The 20065-nt window shown below is 45.5% G+C and overlaps 1 pseudogene; it reads left to right on the top strand.

Annotated features, from left to right (window-relative positions):
* Positions 1–19605, top strand: LOC146670966 (uncharacterized; annotated as a pseudogene).
* The last annotated feature ends 460 nt before the right edge of the window (positions 19606–20065 follow it).

A 20065-nucleotide genomic window follows, 5' to 3' on the forward strand; every position in this document is an offset into this window, starting at 1 on the left:
ATGGACACCATGGTAAGTATAACCTGAGAAACATAAAGAAACATAATTTACTAGACATGTGCCTGTAAACAGAAGAGAATTCAGATGATCTGATGGTTAGTAGTGTTTGCTTTAAAACACATGCATGGATGTAAAGAGTGTAACTACTGCTACCACAAACAAAACCCGGGATATTGTGTGTTAAGAGAAGTTACACCAGCAATGTCTAAATTAAAGCATTATGGCTGACTGTAAAATAACAGAACACAGAATAACAATATATGCAAGAGACAAATGGCAAATGAATTCTGTCCTAGCCACTTTGTCAGCTAAAAACAGTGGCCCTGGTGAAATGTGGATGGTATTGGCCAGCACCACAGGCCCTGGTTTGGTGATGATTGCCACACAGGAAGAACTGTACCTGGTGTAATGTGGATGGCCTCAACCAACAGTACAGGCCCTGGTGTGGTGAAGATGGCCTCACAGGAAGCACAGGCCATGGTGTAATGTGAATGGCCTAAGACAGCAGCCAGGCCCTGGTGAAATGTAGATGGCCTCAGCCGGCAACATGCGCTCTGGTGAAAGGTAGTCTGCCTCAGCCAGTGGCACAGGCGCTGTTGTGGTGAAGCCAGTAGTAAAGGCCCTTGTGTTTTCTGGAATGCATCAACCGGCAACACAATCCCTGGTGAAATGTGGATGGTATCATCGAGTAGCACAGGCCCTGGTGTAATGTGGATGGCCTCATCCAACAGTACAGTCCCTGGTGTGGTGAAGATCGCCTCACAGGAAGCAGTGTCCCTGGTGTAAAGTGTATGGCCTAAGCCAACAACAGTGGCCCTGGTGAAATATGGATGGTATTGGCCAGCACCACAAGCCCTGGTGTAATGTGAATGTCCTCAGCCAGAAGCACAGGCTCTTGTGTATTGTGGATCGCATCAGCCAGCAAAACAAGCCCTGGTGAAATGTGGTTGGTATCAACGAGTAGCACAGGCCCTGGTGTAATGTGGATGGCCTCAGCAAGCACCACAGGCCCTGGTTTGGTGATGATGGCATCACAGGAAGCACTGGCAGTGGTGTAATGTGGATGGCCTGAGCCAACAACACTGGCCCTGTTGAAATGTGGATGGTATTGGCCAGCACCAAAGGCCCTGGTGTAATGTGGATGGCATCAACGAGTAGCACAGGCCCTGGAGTAATGTTGATGGCATCATCCAGCACCACAGGCCCTGGTGTGCTGATGATGGCCTTACAGGAAGCACTGTCCCTGATGTAAAGTGTATGGCCTCAGCGTAATGTGTAATGTGGATGGTATTGGCTAGCACCACAGGCCCTTGTGTAACGTGAATGGCCTCATCCAACAACACTGGCTCTGGTGTAATGTGGATGGTATTGGCCAGCACCACAGGCCCGTTGATGCCATCCACATTAAACCAGGGCCTGTGGTGCAGGCCCAAACCATCCACATTTCACCAGGGCTTGTGTTGCTGGCTGATGCCATCCCCATTACACCAGGGCCAGTCGTGTTGGCTGAGGACATTCACATTACGCCAGGGCCTGTGGTGTTGGCCAATACCATCCACATTTAAAGAGGGCCAGTGTTGTTGGCTGAGGACATACACATTACACCAGGGACAGTGCTTCCTGTGAGGCCATCTTCACCACAACAGGGCCTGTGCTACTGGCTGAGGCAGACTACCTTTCACCAGAGCGCATGTTGCCGGCTGAGGCCAGGGCTAGTGCTCCCTCTGAGGTCATCTACATTTCACCAGAGCCTGGCTGCTGTCTGAGGCCATCCACATTACACCATGGCCTGTGCTTCCTCTGAGGACATCTTCACCACACCAGGGCCTGTACTGTTGGATGAGGCCATCCACATTACACCAGGTACAGTTCTACCTGTGTGGCAATCATCACCAAACCAGGGCCTGTGGTGCTGGATGAGGCCATCCACATTTCACCAGGGATTGTGTTGCTGGCTGATGCGTTCCACAAAACACAAGGGCCTTTATGTCTGTTGCTACATCCACAGGACAAGACTCAGCAGTCCATCTGCATCTTAAGGATAAAGGACACTCTTTCGAGGATGCCAATGTTCACATTTTGGACAGAGAGGACAGATGGTTTGAAAGAGGAGTGAAAGAAGCCATCTATGTCCACTGTGAGCGACCATCTTTGAACAGAGGCGGGGGTTTACGACACCAACTCTCTGCCATCTATAATCCAGTTTTGAGATCCCTTCCCAGACGCCTTAACGCCCACTCACATCCTGGGCCATCTGACCTCAGGAATTCGCATGATAAGGTGGCGCCAAGTTTCACAATGAACACACCCGAAACTCTGGCTGATTGGGACCCACGCCCAGTTTCCCACCTTGGCTCAGCCGATTAGAGGATCATCAGGGGGTCCTTTTGTTCCTCTGTGGGGGGTCACTCCCACTAGGTTTATATCTGGGACTCTCCACCATTTGACCTTAGAACTGAAGAAGTTTCTCGGATGAGAGGTGAAACGTCTTCAAGCAACTTAAAGAAGTCCAGACGCTTTTCTTTGCAAGCTCCTTTGACAAGGGCCTTTACTACTGGCTGAGGATATTCACATTAAACCAGGGCCTGTGGTGATGGCCAATATAATTCACATTTCACCAGGGCCACTGTTTTTGGCTGAGGCCATCCACATTTCAGGAAGCATAAGGGACAGTTCTTCCTGTGAGGCCATCTTCACCACACCAGGGCCTCTTCTGCTCGTTGATGCCATCCACATTACACCTGGGCCTGTGGTGCTGACCAATACCATCCATATTTCACCAGCGACAGAGTTGTTAGATGAGGCCATCCACATTACACCAGGGCCTGTGCTACTGGCTGAGGACATTCACATTACACCAGGGCCTGTGGTGCTGGCCAATACCATCCACATTACACCAGAGCCAGTGTTGTTGGATGAGGCCATTCACGTTACACAAGGGTCTGTGGTGCTAGCCAATACCATCCACATTACACATTACGCTGAGGCCATACACTTTACATCAGGGTCAGTGCTTCCTGTAAGGCCATCATCAGCACAACAGGGCCTGTGGTGCTGGATGATGCCATCAACATTACACCAGGGCCTGTGCTAATCGTTGATACCATCCACATTACACCAGGGCCTTTGGTGCTGGCCAATACCATCCACATTTAAACAGGGCCAGTATTGTTGGCTCAGGCCATCCACATTACACCACTTCCAGTGCTTCCTGTGATGCCATCATCACCAAACCAGGGCCTGTGGTGCTTGCTGAGGCCATCCACATTACACCAGGGCCTGTGCTACTCGTTGATACCAACCACATTTCACCAGGGCTTGTTTTCCTGGCTGATGCGATCCACAATACACAAGAGCCTGTGCTAATGGCTGAGGACATTCACATTACACCAGGGCCTGTGGTGCTGGCCAATACCATCCATATTTCACCAGGGCCACTGTTGTTGGCTTAGGCCATACACTTTACACCAGGGACACTGCTTCCTGTGAGGCGATCTTCACCACACAACAGGGACTATACTGTTGGATGAGGCCATCCACATTACACCAGGGCCTTTGCTACTCGATGATACCATCCACATTTCACCAGAGATTGTGTTGCCGGCTGATGCGTTCCAGAAAACACAAGGGCCTTTACTACTGGCTGAGGATATTCACATTACACCAGGGCCTGTGCCACTGGCTGAGGCAGACTACCTCTCACCAAAGCGCATGTTGCCGGCTGAGGCCATCTACATTTCACCAGGGCCTGGCTGCTGTCTGAGGCCATTCACATTACACCAAGGCCTGCACTTCCTGTGAGGCCATCTTCACCACACCAGGGCCTGTACTGTTGGATGAGGCCATCCACATTTCACCAGGGATTGTGTTGCAGGGCTGATGCGTTCCACAAAACACAAGGGCCTTTACTACTGGCTGAGGATATTCACATTACACCAGGGCCTGTGGTGCTGGCCAATATAATCCACATTTCACCAGGGCCACTGTTGTTGGCTGAGGCCATACACATTACACAAGGGACAGTGCTTCCTGTGAGGCCATCTTCACCACACCAGGGCCTCTGCTGCTCGTTGATGCCATCCAGATTACACCTGGGCCTGTGGTGCTGACCGATATCATGCACATTTCACCAGGGTGTGTGGTGCTGACCAACCCCATCCATATTTCACCAGCGACAGAGTTGTTAGATGAGGCCATCCACATTACAACAGGGCCTGTGCTACTGGCTGAGGACATTTACATTTCACCAGGGCCTGTGGTCATGGCTGAGGCCAACTACATTTCATCAGGGCCTGTGGTCATGGCTGAGGACATTCACATTACACCAGGGCCTGTGGTGCTAGCCAATACCATCCACATTACACTAGTGTCACGGTTTGCCGGGGCAAGCCGTGTGGAATATGAAATAGGACCCAAAATGCGGCAGCTCTGGTGCAGGTGAGTGTTTATTTGACAACCGAAAATACAAACAGCAATGGTGTGGGTACCATGAAACCGGAAAACCTAAACTGGGTAGAACTAATAACACAAACCAGAAACGAGGATGCAGGGAGGTCCAGGGAAATACATACGGGAAGACGCAGGGAGACCGAGGGGAAACAACACAGACGAACCAGCGATTACTAAGACAGAAAATACAACTTAAATACACTCAGAACACAGGGAGATTACACACAGGTGGGAGACACAGCTGGGAGTGATTAACATGACGAGACCAGGGAGGCAAACTGAAAACACTCACATAAGACGCAGACCTTCACAATAAAACAGGAACACACGGGGGGGAACAGGGTAAACACCAATTAGAGGAGAACAGAACCAAAATCCCGAAGAGAAAACACAAAACGCTGGGTCAAAAGGACCCAGGATCATGACAACTAGGGCCAATGTTGTTGGCTGAGGCCATCGAAATTACACCAGGGACAGTGCTTCCTGTGAGGCCATCATCACCACACCAGCAGGGCCTGTGGTGCTGGCTGATACCATCCACATTACACAAGGGCCTGTGCTGCTAGCCTTCCATATTACCCAGGGGCCTGTGTTGCTGGCTGATGCCATTCACAATACTCAAGGGCCTGTTCTACTGGCTGATGCCCTCTACATTACAGCAGGGCCTGTGGTGCTGGCAAATACCATCGACATTTTACCAAGGCCAGTGTTGTTTGCTGAGGCCATCCACATTACACCAGGGACAGTGCTTCCGGTGAGGCCATCTTCACCACACGAGGGCCTGTGCTGGTGGCCTAAGCCATTCAAATTACACCAGGGCCTCTGGTGCTGGCCAACACCATCAACATTTCACCAGGGCCACTGTTGTTGGCTTAGGCCATCAACATTACACCAGAGACTGTGATGCCGGCTTCTACCATCCACATTACACCAGGGCCTGTGCTTCCTGTGAGGCCATCTTTACCCCACCAGGGCCTTTGATGCTCGTTGATGCCATCCACATTAGGGCCTGTGATGCTGGCCGATATCATGCACATTACACCAGGGCCAGTGTTGTAAGCTAAGGCCATCCACATTACACCAGGGTGTGTGTTGCTAACCATACCATCCATATTTCACAAGGGCCAGTGTTGTTAGATTATGCCATCCACATTACACCAGGTCCTGTGCTGCTGGCTGAGGCCATCCACATTGCACCGGGGCCATGGGGTTGGATGAGGACATTAACATTACACCAGGGACTGTGTTGCTGGCTGAGGCCATTCACATTGCAGTAGGGCCTGTGCTGCTGGCTGAGGCCACCTATATTTCACGAGGGCTTGTGTTGACGACTGATGCCATCCACAATACACCAGGGCCAGTAATTTCTGTGAGGCCATCTTCACTAGACCAGGGTCTGTGCTGTTTGCTGATGCCATCGAAAATACTCCAGGGCCAGTGATTCCTGTGAGGCCATCTTCACCACACCAGGCCCTGTATTGCTGGCTTAGACCATCCACATTGCACCAGGGCTAGTGCGCCCTCTGAGGCCAACTTCACGACAGCAGGGCCTGCGCTGCTGTCTGAGGTCATCTACATTTCACCAGAGCCTGTGTTGCTGGCTGATGTGATCCATATTACACAAGGGCCTGTGCTACTCGTTGATGCCATCCACATGAAACCAGGGCCTGTGGTGCTGGCCGAAACCATCCACATTTCACCAGGGCTTGTGTTGCTGGCTGATGCGATCCACAATACACAAGGGCCTGTGCTACTGGCTGATGTCATCCCCATTACGCCAGGGCCAGTGGTGTTGGCCAATACCATCCACATTTAAAGAGGGCCAGTGGTGTTGGCTGCGGAAATACACATTACACCAGGGACAGCGCTTCCTGTGAGCCCATCTTCACCTCAACAGGGCCTGTGCTACTGGCTGAGGCAGACTACATTTCACCAGGGCCTGGCTGCTGTCTGAGGCCATCCACATTACACCATGGCCTGTGCTTCCTGTGAGGCCATCTTCACCACACCAGGGCCTGTACTGTTGGATGAGGCCATCCACATTACACCAGGTACAGTTCTTCCTGTGTGGCAATCATCACCAAACCAGGGCCTGTGGTGCTGGATTAGGCCATCCACATTTCACCAGGGATTGTGTTGCTGGCTGATGCGTTCCACAAAACACAAGGGCCTTTACTACTGGCTGAGGATATTCACATTACACCAGGGCCTGTGGTGCTGGCCAATACCATCCACATTTCACCAGGGCCACTGTTGTTGGCTGAGGCCATACACATTACACAAGGGACAGTGCTTCCTGTGAGGCCATCGTCACCACACCAGGGCCTCTGCTGCTCGTTGATGCCATCCACATTACACCTGGGGCTGTGGTGCTGACCGATATCATGCACATTTCACCAGAGTGTGTGGTGCTGACCAATACCATCCATATTTCACCTGCGACAGAGTTGTTAGATGAGGCCATCCACATTACAACAGGGCCTGTGCTACTGGCTGAGGACATTTACATTTCCCCAGGGCCTGTGGTCATGGCTGAGGCCAATTACATTTCATCAGGGCCTTTGGTCATGGCTGAGGACATTCACATTACACAAGGGCCTGTGGTGCTGGCCAATACCATCCACATTTCACCTGGGCCAGTGTTGGTAGATGAGGCCATCCACATTACAACAGGGCTTGTGGTGCTAGCCAATACCATCCACATTACACCAGGGACAATGGTGTTGGCTGAGGACATTCACATTACACCAGGGCCTGCGGTGCTGGCCAATACCATCCACATTTCACCAGGGCCAGTGTTGTTGGATGAGGCCATTCACATTACACCAGGGCCTGTGGTGCTGGCCAATGCCATCCACTTTACACCAGGGCCAGTGGTGTTGGCTGAGGACATTAACATTACACCAGGGCCTGTGGTGCTGGCTAATACCATCCACATTTCACCAGGGCCAGTGTTGTTGGATGAGGCCATCCAAATTACACCAGGGACAGTGCTTCCTGTGAGGCTATCATCACCACACCAGGGCCTTTGGTGCTGGCTGATACCATCCATATTACACAAGGGCTAGTGCTGCTAGCCTTCCACATTACCCAAGGGCCTGTATTGCTGTCCGAGACCATCCACATTTCACAAGGGCCAGTGGTGTTGCTGGCTGATGCCATTCACAATACTCAAGGGCCTCTGCTGCTGGCTGATGCCATCTACATTAAACCAGGGCCAGTGGTGCTGGCCAATACCACCAACATTTCACCAGGGCCAGTGTTGTTTGCTGAGGCCATCCACATTACACCAGGGACAGTGCTTCCTGTGAGGCCATCTTCACCACACCAGGGACTGTGCTGTTGGCTGAAACCATCCACATTACATCAGGGCCATTGGTCCTTGCCGATGTCATCCACATTTCACCAGGGCCAGTGGTGTTGGCTAAGGCCATCCACATTACACCAAGGTCTGTGGTGCTGGCCATTACCATCCACATTTCACCTGGGCCAGTGTTGGTAGATGAGGCCATCCACATTACAACAGGGCCTGTGCTACTGGCTGAGGCCATTCACATTATACCACGGCATGTGTTCCTTGTGAGGCTATCGTCAACACACCAGGGCCTGTATTGCTGGCTTAGGCCATCCACATTGCACCAGGGCTAGTGCTCCCTCTGAGGCCAACTTCACGACAGCAGGGCCTGCGCTGCTGTCTGAGGTCATCTACATTTCACAAGAGCCAGTGGTGTTGGCTGATGTGATCCACATTGGAAGGGAGACTCGGCTTCGCACCCTTCATTCACCCGTAGCTAGCCAGGCCCCTGTAACTGGTGCAGCCGAAGATAGCGTAGGCCCCGCTAGCTGTTCCCCGGCAGACCCCAAGCAGCTGGGGAAAGAGGGCGGCTGGGTGACGGTGAGGAGGAAGCATAGTCCTAAACAGAAGCCCCAGGTACACCACCAACCCGTTCATGTGTCTAACTGTTTTTCCCCACTTGGCGACACGCCCTCCGGGGGTCAAACTCTGGTAATTGGTGATTCTGTTCTCAGACATGTGAAGCTAGAGACACCGGCAACCATAGTCAATTGTCTTCCAGGGGCCAGAACAGGCGACATTGAAGGAAATGCAAAACTGCTGGCTAAGGATAAACGTAAATTCAGTAAAATCATAATTCACGTCGGCAGTAATGACACCCGGTTACGCCAATCGGAGGTCACTAAAAGCAATATTGAATCGGTGTGCAACTTTGCCAAAACAATGTCAGATTATGTAGTTTTCTCTGGTCCCCTCCCCAATCAGACCAGGAGTGACATGTTTAGCCGCATGTTCTCCTTAAATTGCTGGCTGTCTGAGTGGTGTCCCAGAAATGATGTGGAATTCATAGATAATTGGCAAACCTTCTGGAGGAAACCTGGTCTTTTTAGGAGAGACGGCATCCATCCCACTTTGGATGGAGCAGCTCTCATTTCTAGAAATATGGACAAATTTATTAAACCTCCCAAAATATGACTATCCAGAGTTGGGACCAGGAAGCAGAGTTGTAGTCTTACACGCATCTCTGCAGCTTCTCTCCTCCTGCTACCCCCCCCCCCCCCCCCCCCCCCCCCCATCTCCTTACACAGAGTTTCTGTCTGATTTCTCAGACTTTTTATCTGATTTAGTGCTCAGCTCAGATAAAATAATTATTGTGGGTGATTTTAGCATCCATGTAGATGCTAAAAATGACAGCCTCAACATGGCATTTAATCTGTTATTAGACTCAATTGGCTTTTCATAAAAAGGAAAAGAACCCACCCACCACCACTTTAATAATCACACTCTACATCTTGTTTTAACATATGGCATATAAACTGAACATTTAACAGTGTTTCCTGAAAACCCTCTCCTGTCTGATCATTTCCTGATAACATTTACATTTAAAATAATTGATTACACAGCAGTGGAAGGTAGACTTTATCAAAGTAGATGTCTTTCTGAAAGTGCTGTAACTAAGTTTAAGAATATAATCCAACCACTGTTATCATCTTCAATGCCCTGTACCAACATAGAGCAGAGCAGCTATCTGAATACTACTCCAACAGAGGTCGATTATCTTGTTAATAATTTCACCTCCTCACTACATACAACTCTGGATACTGTAGCTCCTGTGAAAACTAAGGTCTCAAATCAGAAGTACCTGACTCCGTGGTATAATTCTCAAACACATAGCCTAAAGCAGATGACTCGTAAGCTGGAGAGGAAATGGCGTGTCACAAATTTAGAGGATCATCATTTAGCCTCGAGAAATAGTGTGTTGCTTTATAAGAAAGTCCTCCGCAAAGCCAGAACATCTTACTATTCGTCACTGATTGAAGAAAATAAGAATAACCCCCGGTTTCTCTTCAGCACTGTAGCCAGGCTGACAAAAAGTCAGAGCTCTTTTGAGCCAACCATCCCTTTAACGTTAACTAGTAATGACTTCATGAAATTCTTCAGAAATAAAATTTTTATCATTAGAGAAAAAATTACCAATAATCATCCCACAGATGTAATATTATCTACAGCTACTCTTAGTACCATTGATGTTATATTAGACTCTTTTTCTCCAATTGATCTTTCTGAGTTAACTTCAATAATTACTTCCTTCAAACCATCAACGTGTCTTTTAGACCCCATTCCTACAAAACTGCTCAAAGAAGTCCTGCCATTAATTAATTCTTCAATCTTAAATATGATCAACCTATCTCTAATAATCGGCTATGTACCACAGGCCTTCAAGCTGGCTGTAGTTAAACCTTTACTCAAAAAGCATCTCTACACCCAGCAGTCTTAGCTAATTATAGGCCAATCTCCAACGTTCCTTTCATATCAAACATCCTTGAAAGAGTAGCTGTCAAACAGCTAACAGATCATCTGCAGAGGAATGGCTTATTTGAAGAGTTTCAGTCAGGTTTCAGAGCTCATCATAGCACAGAAACAGCTTTAGTGAAGGTTACAAATGATCTTCTTATGGCCTCTGACAGTGGACTCATCTCTGTGCTTGTCCTGCTAGACCTTAGTGCAGCATTCGATACTGTCGACCATAATATCCTATTAGAGCGATTAGAACATGCTGTAGGTATTACAGGTACTGCACTGCAGTGGTTTGTATCATATCTATCTAATAGACTCCAATTTGTACATGTAAATGGAGAGTCCTCTTCACACACTGAGGTTAATTATGGAGTTCCACAGGTTCAGTGCTAGGACCAATTCTGTTTACACTATACATGCATCCCCTAGGCAGCATCATTAAAAGACATAGCATACAATTTCACTGCCATGCAGATGACACCCAGCTCTATCTGTCCATGAAGCCAGATAACACACACCAATTAGTTAAACTGCAGGAATGTCTTAAAGACATAAAGACCTGGATGGCCGCTAACTTTCTGCTTCTTAATTCAGATAAAACTGAGGTTATTGTACTCGGCCCTGAAAAGCCTAGAAATATGGTATCTAACCAGATTCTTACTCTGGATGGCATTACCTTGGCCTCCAGTAACGCTGTGAGGAACCTTGGAGTAATTTTTGACCAGGATATGTCCTTCAACGCACGTATTAAACAAATATGTAAGACTGCGTTCTTCCATTTGCGCAACATCTCTAAAGTTAGAAATATCCTGTCTCAGAGTGACGCTGAAAAACTAGTTCATGCTTTTATTACTTCCAGGCTTGACTACTGCAATTCATTATTATCAGGATGTCCAAAAAACTCGCTGAAAAGCCTTCAGCTAATCCAAAATGCTGCAGCAACAGTCCTGACAGGGACTAGAAAGAGAGAGCATATTTCTCCTGTTTTGGCTTCCCTTCAAACCCAGAATTGAATTCAAAATCCTGCTCCTCACATACAAGGTCTTGAATAATCAGGCCCCATCTTATCTTAATGACCTTGTAGTACCATATCACCCCATTAGAGCACTTAGAGCACTGATCCTGAATCCTCCCGTAGTTATGCTGCGATAGACGTAGGCTGCCGGGGATTCCCATGATGCATTGAGTTTTTCCTTTCCAGTCACCTTTCTCACTCACTATGTATTAATACAGCGGTCCCCAACCCCCGGGCCTCGGTACCGGTCCGTGAGTCGTTTGGTACCGGGCCACGAGAGTTGAAAGTTGAGGCTCAGGTGTGAAATGTATGGTTTTCAGGATTTTTATCGTTTTTTTAGCGTTATTTTGTTATCGTTTTTATCGTTAACTCGGTTTTCCTGGGTCTTTTCACGTGTGTTATGAATAAATCTTCTTTTTTACGGTACCGGTACTAGGCCGGTCCGTAAAAATATTGTCGGGCATGAACCGGTCCATGGCGCTTAGGGACCGCTGTGTTAATAGACCTCTCTGCATTGAATCATATCTGTTATTAACCTCTGGCTCTCTTCCACAGCATGTCTTTTATCCTGTCTTCCTTCTCTCACCCCAACCGGTCGCAGCAGATGGCCCCGCCCCTCCCTGAGCCTGATTCTGCTGGAGGTTTCTTCCTGTTAAAAGGGAGTTTTTCCTTCCCACTGCCACCAAAGTGCTTGCTCATAGGGGGTCATATGATTGTTGGGTTTTTCTCTGTATCTATGAAGCCCCTTGAGGCGACTTTTGTTGTGATTTGGCGCTATATAAATAAAATTGAATTGAATTGAATTACGGACTAAACCTGGGACATTTGTGGCCCCAGTGCATGTGCCCTATCTGCCTTGTTGGTGTCCTTGATTTTTAAAAGTAAAATGTCTTATTATGCTATAAATAAAGCCAGAGAGTGAAATCTGTGCTGATCCTAATACAAATACCTGAAGACAAAGTGCCTTGGTTGTTTTCGATTGTTCTTTTCATCAGACATAATAACTACTCAGATCTCCTGGACTTCTTTCTTTCTTTCTTTCTTTCTTTCTTTCTTTTCATTCCTGAAGACATGCACATCTTCAGGAACAAAGCTACAACCCAGATGACATTGTCAAAAGTGTCTTTAACTGAGCTTTGAGAAAAGGTGGACTGCTGAATGAAAGTAAGATTTGCATTTGGTTTGGAAATCAAACTCCTCGACCAATACTTAATATTCCTTTTCCATATTTTCTAACACACACACACACCAACAGATATTGTGTATATATAAATGGTGAATGCTCATATCGAACATGGGCCAAGTTTCAAATAATGAGGTCAGTATATGTACAAGTAATCCCTGCTCCAAGCACAGAAGTACCACCCACCTGCTATTCAAAACTTCTGAGGAGCAGCCAATAAGACAAAGGCTGGCTCAAAGAGAGGACAGCTAAACTGGCATATTTCAAATGGAAGATAAATTGAAGGACTGCACCAAGACTCAGTATAGGATAAATAAGCATATTTTCAGCAATGAATCACACAAATTTGCTGTACTGCACAAATTAAAGTATGGAGCTGGAAATAAACATAATTAGCTCTCTTTAAGGGACTAAAACATCTCTAGATTGTATTTTGAATAGATCATGAGTGGTCCATTTTTTTTGTCATTTGCTATAATAAAATCCCCCTCATAATGTAGTGAAGAGTTGCCAAGGCCATCTATCTGCAGCCGTGGTTTTTAAGATGCGGTACTTTTTAAAATACACACAGTGGGACACTGCCATAGACTGGTGACCTGTACAGGGTGTACCTTGCTCAGTCTGTGACAGCTGCTCCAGCCCTTCATGACCCTGAATCAGATACACCATTAAAAAGGGGGTGGATGGATTGACAGGGGATCAGAGGTATGGTGGACTGTAACTAAATAATTAAATAGAAAAAAATTAACTGTAAAAATAAATCTGTTAGGGAGCCTGGGTTCGTTGACCCAAAATTTTGAGTTTTACATTATTATTGAACTTTGATTTTGCCATTATATATCATTTCTAGTCTTTTGGTTTCTTAGAGTTCTGTCTTCTGGTTTCTGTCTCTGTGTTACATAGTTGTTCTGTCTCCCCCTGTCTGCTGTATCCCCTCGTCAAGTCCGCGTTGTCTGTGTTATGTTTCCTGTTTTACTTTGAAAGTCCATGTCTCATGTTAATGTATCTGGATTTGCTTCCCTTGTCTCGCTACCCTTATTTGTCCCAGCTGTGTTTCTCTGTTGTCTCCCATTCCCTGATGGCTCTCTCTGGGTATGTAAGCCCTGAGTTTTCTTTGGTCTTTGTTGCGATCTCCCTCATCCTATGCTGTGTGTTCTGTTTGGCTGCCTGTGTAAGTTTCTTTTGGTATTCTTGCTTTTGTTATATTTGTGTTTAGCGTTAAAGCTGTTTTGAGTTCACACTTTTACCTCCAAGTGTCTGCACATTGGGTCCACAGTTCCTGCCTGCACACAGCACATGACAAAATCATTGTGTAAAAACAAAACAAAATGCTGTCTTCTTTATTGACCATTTACCGTCAAACACATTTCAACTATAAGCTTTCATCAGTGCAAACCAAAGCCACATCCCCAGATATAGAACCATGGGAGGTTTAAACACTAATTAGTGTGAATGCTTGAAAAGTTAAATCAGAAGAGCAGGCTGTCTTTACACTGTCACCACGTCCATATAATAAACTCCACAGGCATGAAAAATGAGAATTCAGTAGACATGACATATGTGAGTGAAGTTGCCCCCCCCACCTTCTTCAAATCCAACAAAAGTGGTATCAAACGTTTGTGCTGGTTTGTGCTGCAAAAATTGTCGTTTGTGCTGCTATCATTTTAAAGATATTAATCAAAATTTCTAGAGGTCATCTGAGGTCAACCAGCCCCCCCACATTAATTAAATCAAACAAAATGGGTGTCAATCAACTGTGCTACGTTTGTGCTGGTTTGTGCAGCTTCTGTTTTAAAGATATTAATGAAAATGTAAAGGTCAACCAGCCCCCCCCCCCCCAACACACACACACACACACATTAATGGAATCGAACAAAATTGATGTCAAACATTTGTGCTACGTTTGTGCTGGTTTGTTCTGCAAAAATTTACGTTTGTGCTGCTATCATTTTAAAGATATTCAAGAAAATTTCTAGAGGTCATCAGAGGTCAACCAGCCCCCCCACATTAATGGAATCAAACAAAACTGGTGTCAATCAACTGTGCTGTGTTTGTGCTGGTTTGTGCTGCTAAAATTGTCGTTTGTGCTGCCTCTGTTTTAAAGATATTAATGAAAATGCAAACGTCAAAAGGTCAACCAGCCCCCCCACATCACCCAAATCAAACAAAAGTTGATGTCACAGGTTTGTGCTGCAAAAAATTTTGTTTGTGGTGCTATTATTTTAAAGATATTAATAAAATTCCATCCATCCATCCATTTGCTTATCCTTTTAAGGGTCGCAGGGGGTGCTGGAATCTATCCCAGCTGTCATAGGGCAAGAGGCAGGGTACATCCTGGACAGGTTGCCAGTCTGTCACATGGCCAACACACAGGGACAGACAACCATTCGCACTCACATTCACACTTATGGGCAATTCGGATTAACCAATTAACCTATCACCACAAGCTGCATGTCTTTGGAGAGAGCCCGGAGAGAACCCACGCAAACATGGCGAGAGAACCTGCAAACTCCACACAGAAAGACCCTGGCGTGATGGTGGAATTGAACTCAGGACCTTCTTGCTGTGCGGCAACAGTGCTAACCACCGTGCTGCCGTAATAATACCATTTAAATAACATTTATGAAGAAATTAAAAGGGGCATGCCAGTAGGTGCGTATCAGTTTATAATTGCATAAGGTGTTTTGAGCCATTAAGCATGTGAGTGAAGTTGGCCCCCCCACCTTCTTCAAATCCAACAAAATTGATGTCAAACGTTTGTGCTGGTTTGTGCTGCAAAAATTTACGTTTGTGCTGCCTCTGTTTTAAAGATATTAATGAAAATGTAAAGGTCAAAAGGTCAACCAGCCCCCCCACATTAATGGAATCGAACAAAACTGGTGTCAATCAACTGTGCTACGTTTGTGCTGCAAAAATTTACGTTTGTGCTGCTATCATTTTAAAGAAATCCATACAAATTTCTAGAGGTCATCAGAGGTCAACCAGCCCCCCCACATTAATGGAATCAAACAAAACTGGTGTCAATCAACTGTGCTACGTTTGTGCTGGTTTGTGCTGCCTCTGTTTTAAAGATATTAATGAAAATGTAAAGGTCAAAAGGTCAACCAGCCCCCCCACATTAATGGAATCGAACAAAATTGATGTCAAACATTTGTGCTGGTTTGTGCTGCAAAAATTTACGTTTGTGCTGCCTCTGTTTTAAAGATATTAATGAAAATGTAAAGGTCAAAAGGTCAACCAGCCCCCCCACATTAATGGAATCGAACAAAACTGGTGTCTATCAACTGTGCTACGTTTGTGCTGCAAAAATTTACGTTTGTGCTGCTATCATTTTAAAGAAATCCATACAAATTTCTAGAGGTCATCAGAGGTCAACCAGCCCCCCCACATTAATGGAATCAAAACTGGTGTCAATCAACTGTGCTACGTTTGTGCTGGTTTGTGCTGCCTCTGTTTTAAAGATATTAATGAAAATGTAAAGGTCAAAAGGTCAACCAGCCCCCCCACATTAATGGAATCGAACAAAATTGATGTCAAACATTTGTGCTACGTTTGTGCTGGTTTGTGCTGCAAAAATTTACGTTTGTGCCGCTATCATTTTAAAGATATTCATGAAAATTTGAAGAGGTCATCAGAGGTCAACCAGCCCCCCCACATTAATGGAATCAAACAAAACTGGTGTCAATCAACTGTGCTACGTTTGTGCTGGTTTGTGCTGCAAAAATTTACGTTTGTGCTGCCTCTGTTTTAAAGATATTAATGAAAATGTAAAGGTCAAAAGGTCAACCAGCCCCCCCACATTAATGAAATCGAACAAAACTGGTGTCAATCAACTGTGCTACGTTTGTGCTGGTTTGTGCTGCAAAAATTTACGTTTGTGCCGCTATCATTTTAAAGATATTCAAAAAAATTTGTAGAGGTCATCAGAGGTCAACCAGCCCCCCCACATTAATGGAATCAAACAAAACTGGTGTCAATCAACTGTGCTACGTTTGTGCTGGTTTGTGCTGCAAAAATTTACGTTTGTGCCGCTATCATTTTAAAGATATTCAAGAAAATTTGTAGAGGTCATCAGAGGTCAACCAGCCCCCCCACATTAATGGAATCAAACAAAACTGGTGTCAATCAACTGTGCTACGTTTGTGCTGGCTTGTGCTGCCTCTGTTTTAAAGATATTAATGAAAATGTAAAGGTCAAAAGGTCAACCAGCCCCCCCACATTAATGGAATCAAACAAAACTGGTGTCAATCAACTGTGCTACGTTTGTGCTGGTTTGTGCTGCCAAAATTGTCGTTTATGCTGCATCTGTTTTAAAGATATTAATGAAAATGTAAAGGTCAAAAGGTCAACCAGCCCCCCCACAGTAATGGAATCCAATAAAAGCCTTCAGTTTTCAGGTCCCTCTTCTGTGGAACCAGCTTCCAGTTTGGATTCAGGAGATGGACACTATCTCTACTTTCAAGATTAGGCTTCAAACTTTCCTTTTTGCTAAAGCATATAGTTAGGGCTGGACCAGGTGACCCTGAATCCTCCCTTAGTTATGCTGCAATAGACGTAGGCTGCCGGGGGATTCCCATGATGCATTGAGTTTTTCCTTTCCAGTCACCTTTCTCACTCACTATGTATTAACAGACCTCTCTGCATTGAATTATATCTGTTATTAACCTCTGGCTCTCTTCCACAGCATGTCTTTTATCCTGTCTTCCTTCTCTCACCCCAACCGGTCGCAGCAGATGGCCGCCCCTCCCTGAGCCTGGTTCTGCCGGAGGTTTCTTCCTGTTAAAAGGGAGTTTTTCCTTCCCACTGTCGCCAAAGTGCTTGCTCATAGGGGGTCATATGATTGTTGGGTTTTTCTCTGTATCTATGAAGCGCCTTGACGCGACTTATGTTGTGATTTGGCGCTATATAAATAAAATTGAATTGAATTGAATGTTTCATTAGAGTGGATGTGGCACACTTAATCAAAATGATTTGCCAGTGGGACTGTTTGAGAAAAAAGCCTCATCGGGTGAGGCATTTCTACGTGTGATCAATGGCACAACTTGTCAAGTCCCAATCCTTGGAAGAAGCAAAGGTCCTAATACGCAGCATTGCTATTGTGGCATTAAGTGAGACAGAAGGCTGTGACAGTTTTGGAAACCCCATTATGTCAGAAGTGTCCAAATCAAATCGGAAAAGAAAAAATTGCAGATGAGACTGTCTGTTTCTGATGACAAGGAAGAAGAAGACATTAGATTGGATCCATGCACAGAAATAAACACCGACTTAAGGCAGTGGCTGGCAGATATTTGTGAGGGGAGCAGGTGCCATGCTGAAGATCATGGTGATCGAGACAATATGCACTATCTACCTGAGCTCGTCCCACACCTAATTAGATTGGGAGGATACCTACCACTCTGGACTGGAGAAATGGTTCCGCTATTTCAGAGCGAAAAACTCACTGCAACTTCAGCTAATGTTGAAGCAGAGTTCAAGAACATTAAACATGGTCTGTTCAAGCATGAAAATCTCCCTATAAGGATAGATAAATTCATTGCACGTCATCTTGGTTTTATGGAAGGGAACATGCGGATCTGTTCTGCAAAACAAATACGAAAAGAAGCCGAGGTTGCCAGACAGGATGGTACAGTGAAGCGTCAGTATCCACACAAAGCCTTTGTGGAGCAGGAAGTGGATGATAACCCCTCTCAGGAGCCCAAAATTGACACAGACATAGACATACAGGAGGGGCACGAAGTACTGCAATGCGTTTCACGTTGATATCAGGCGCCTCCTAAAAAGGGAAAAGAAAAGTTCATTTAACGCAAAGTTTTCAGGTGTCATTCTTTGGGGAGAATACATGTTTATGAAACTGCATGACATCAGACTCTACCAAATTTTGGAGACTTTTCTTTTAAGATACAACCTTTCTGTCTCTTGTGACAGAGAGTCTGTTTCTTAATCATTTGACAAAAACCCTACACAGTATTTTAAAATAGTGTTCTCCAGATCAGAGCTGTAATCTATATAGAACATGGGGTTCAAAGCAAGGAAAACTTGTGTGTTTATCAGTGAAACCTTTAATTTGTGTTAATTTTATCATTATCAATACATGAAATCTTCACCTTAAGGGACTTAATGAATGGTTTCTTCTAAAAATTAGAAATGATTGAGTCATTTCACATCATATGAAAATATTAATTTTTAATACAAATTTGGCCCTACAAAAATGGAAACTCAGTAACAAAGATAATGGAGATTCTCTAAACACGTGCGAATATCACAGTAAAATTGTTGATTGTGATTTACACATTGGATGTATCCTCAGTGATTTGGTACAATTATACAACATTTCATAAGAACTGAACAACTGATGAAACTAATTATAGGCCAATCTCCAACCTTCCTTTCATATCAAAAATCCTTGAAAGAGTAGTTGTCAAACAGCTAACAGATCATCTGCAGAGGAATGGTTTATTTGAAGAGTTTCAGTCAGGTTTCAGAGCTCATCACGGCACAGAAACAGCTTTAGTGAAGGTTACAAACAGTAACGCTGTGAGGAACCTTGGAGTCATTTTTGACCAGGACATGTCCTTCAACGCACATATTAAACAAATATGTAAGACTGCGTTCTTCCATTTGCGCAATATCTCTAAAATTAGAAATATCCTGTCTCAGAGTGACGCTAAAAAACTAGTTCATGCTTTTATTACTTCCAGGCTGGACTACTGTAATTCATTATTATCAGGATGTCCAAAAAACTCCCTGAAAAGCCTTCAGCTAATCCAAAATGCTGCAGCAAGAGTACTGACAGGGACTAGAAAGAGAGAGCAGATTTCTCCTGTTTTGGCTTCCCTTCATTGGCTTCCTGTTAAATCCAGAATTGAATTCAAAATCCTGCTCCTCACATACAAGGTCTTAAATAATCAGGCCCCATCTTATCTTAATGACCTTGTAGTACCATATCACCCTATTAGAGCACTTCGCTCTCACTCTGCAGGCCTACTTGTTGTTCCTAGAGTATTTAAAAGTAGAATGGGAGGGAGAGCCTTCAGTTTTCAGGCCCCTCTTCTGTGGAACCAGCTTCCAGTTTGGATTCAGGAGACAGACACTATCTCTACTTTCAAGATTAGGCTTCAAACTTTCCTTTTTGCTAAATATAGTTAGGGCTGGACCAGGTGACCCTGAATCCTCCCTTAGTTATGCTGCAATAGACATAGGCTGCCGGGGGATTCCCATGATGCATTGAGTTTTTCCTTTCCAGTCACCTTTCTCGCTCACTATGTATTAACAGACCTCTCTGCATTGAATCATATCTGTTGTTAACCTCTGTCTCTCTTCCACAGCATGTCTTTTATCCTGTCTTCCTTCTCTCACCCCAACCGGTCGCAGCAGATGGCCGCCCCTCCCTGAGCCTGGTTCTGCCGGAGGTTTCTTCCTGTTAAAAGGGAGTTTTTCCTTCCCACTGTTGCCAAAGTGCTTGCTCATAGGGGGTCATATGATTGTTGGGTTTTTCTCTGTATCTATGAAGCGCCTTGAGGCGACTTATGTTGTGATTTGGTGCTATATAAATAAAGTTGAATTGAATTGAATTGAAAAAGTTGAATTGAATTGAATTGAATGAAAC

Source organism: Rhamphochromis longiceps, linkage group LG4 (assembly GCF_057381845.1).
Source record: "Rhamphochromis longiceps isolate RC_006_pf linkage group LG4, R_longiceps_female_GT1.1, whole genome shotgun sequence".
Lineage (NCBI taxonomy): Eukaryota > Metazoa > Chordata > Actinopteri > Cichliformes > Cichlidae > Rhamphochromis > Rhamphochromis longiceps.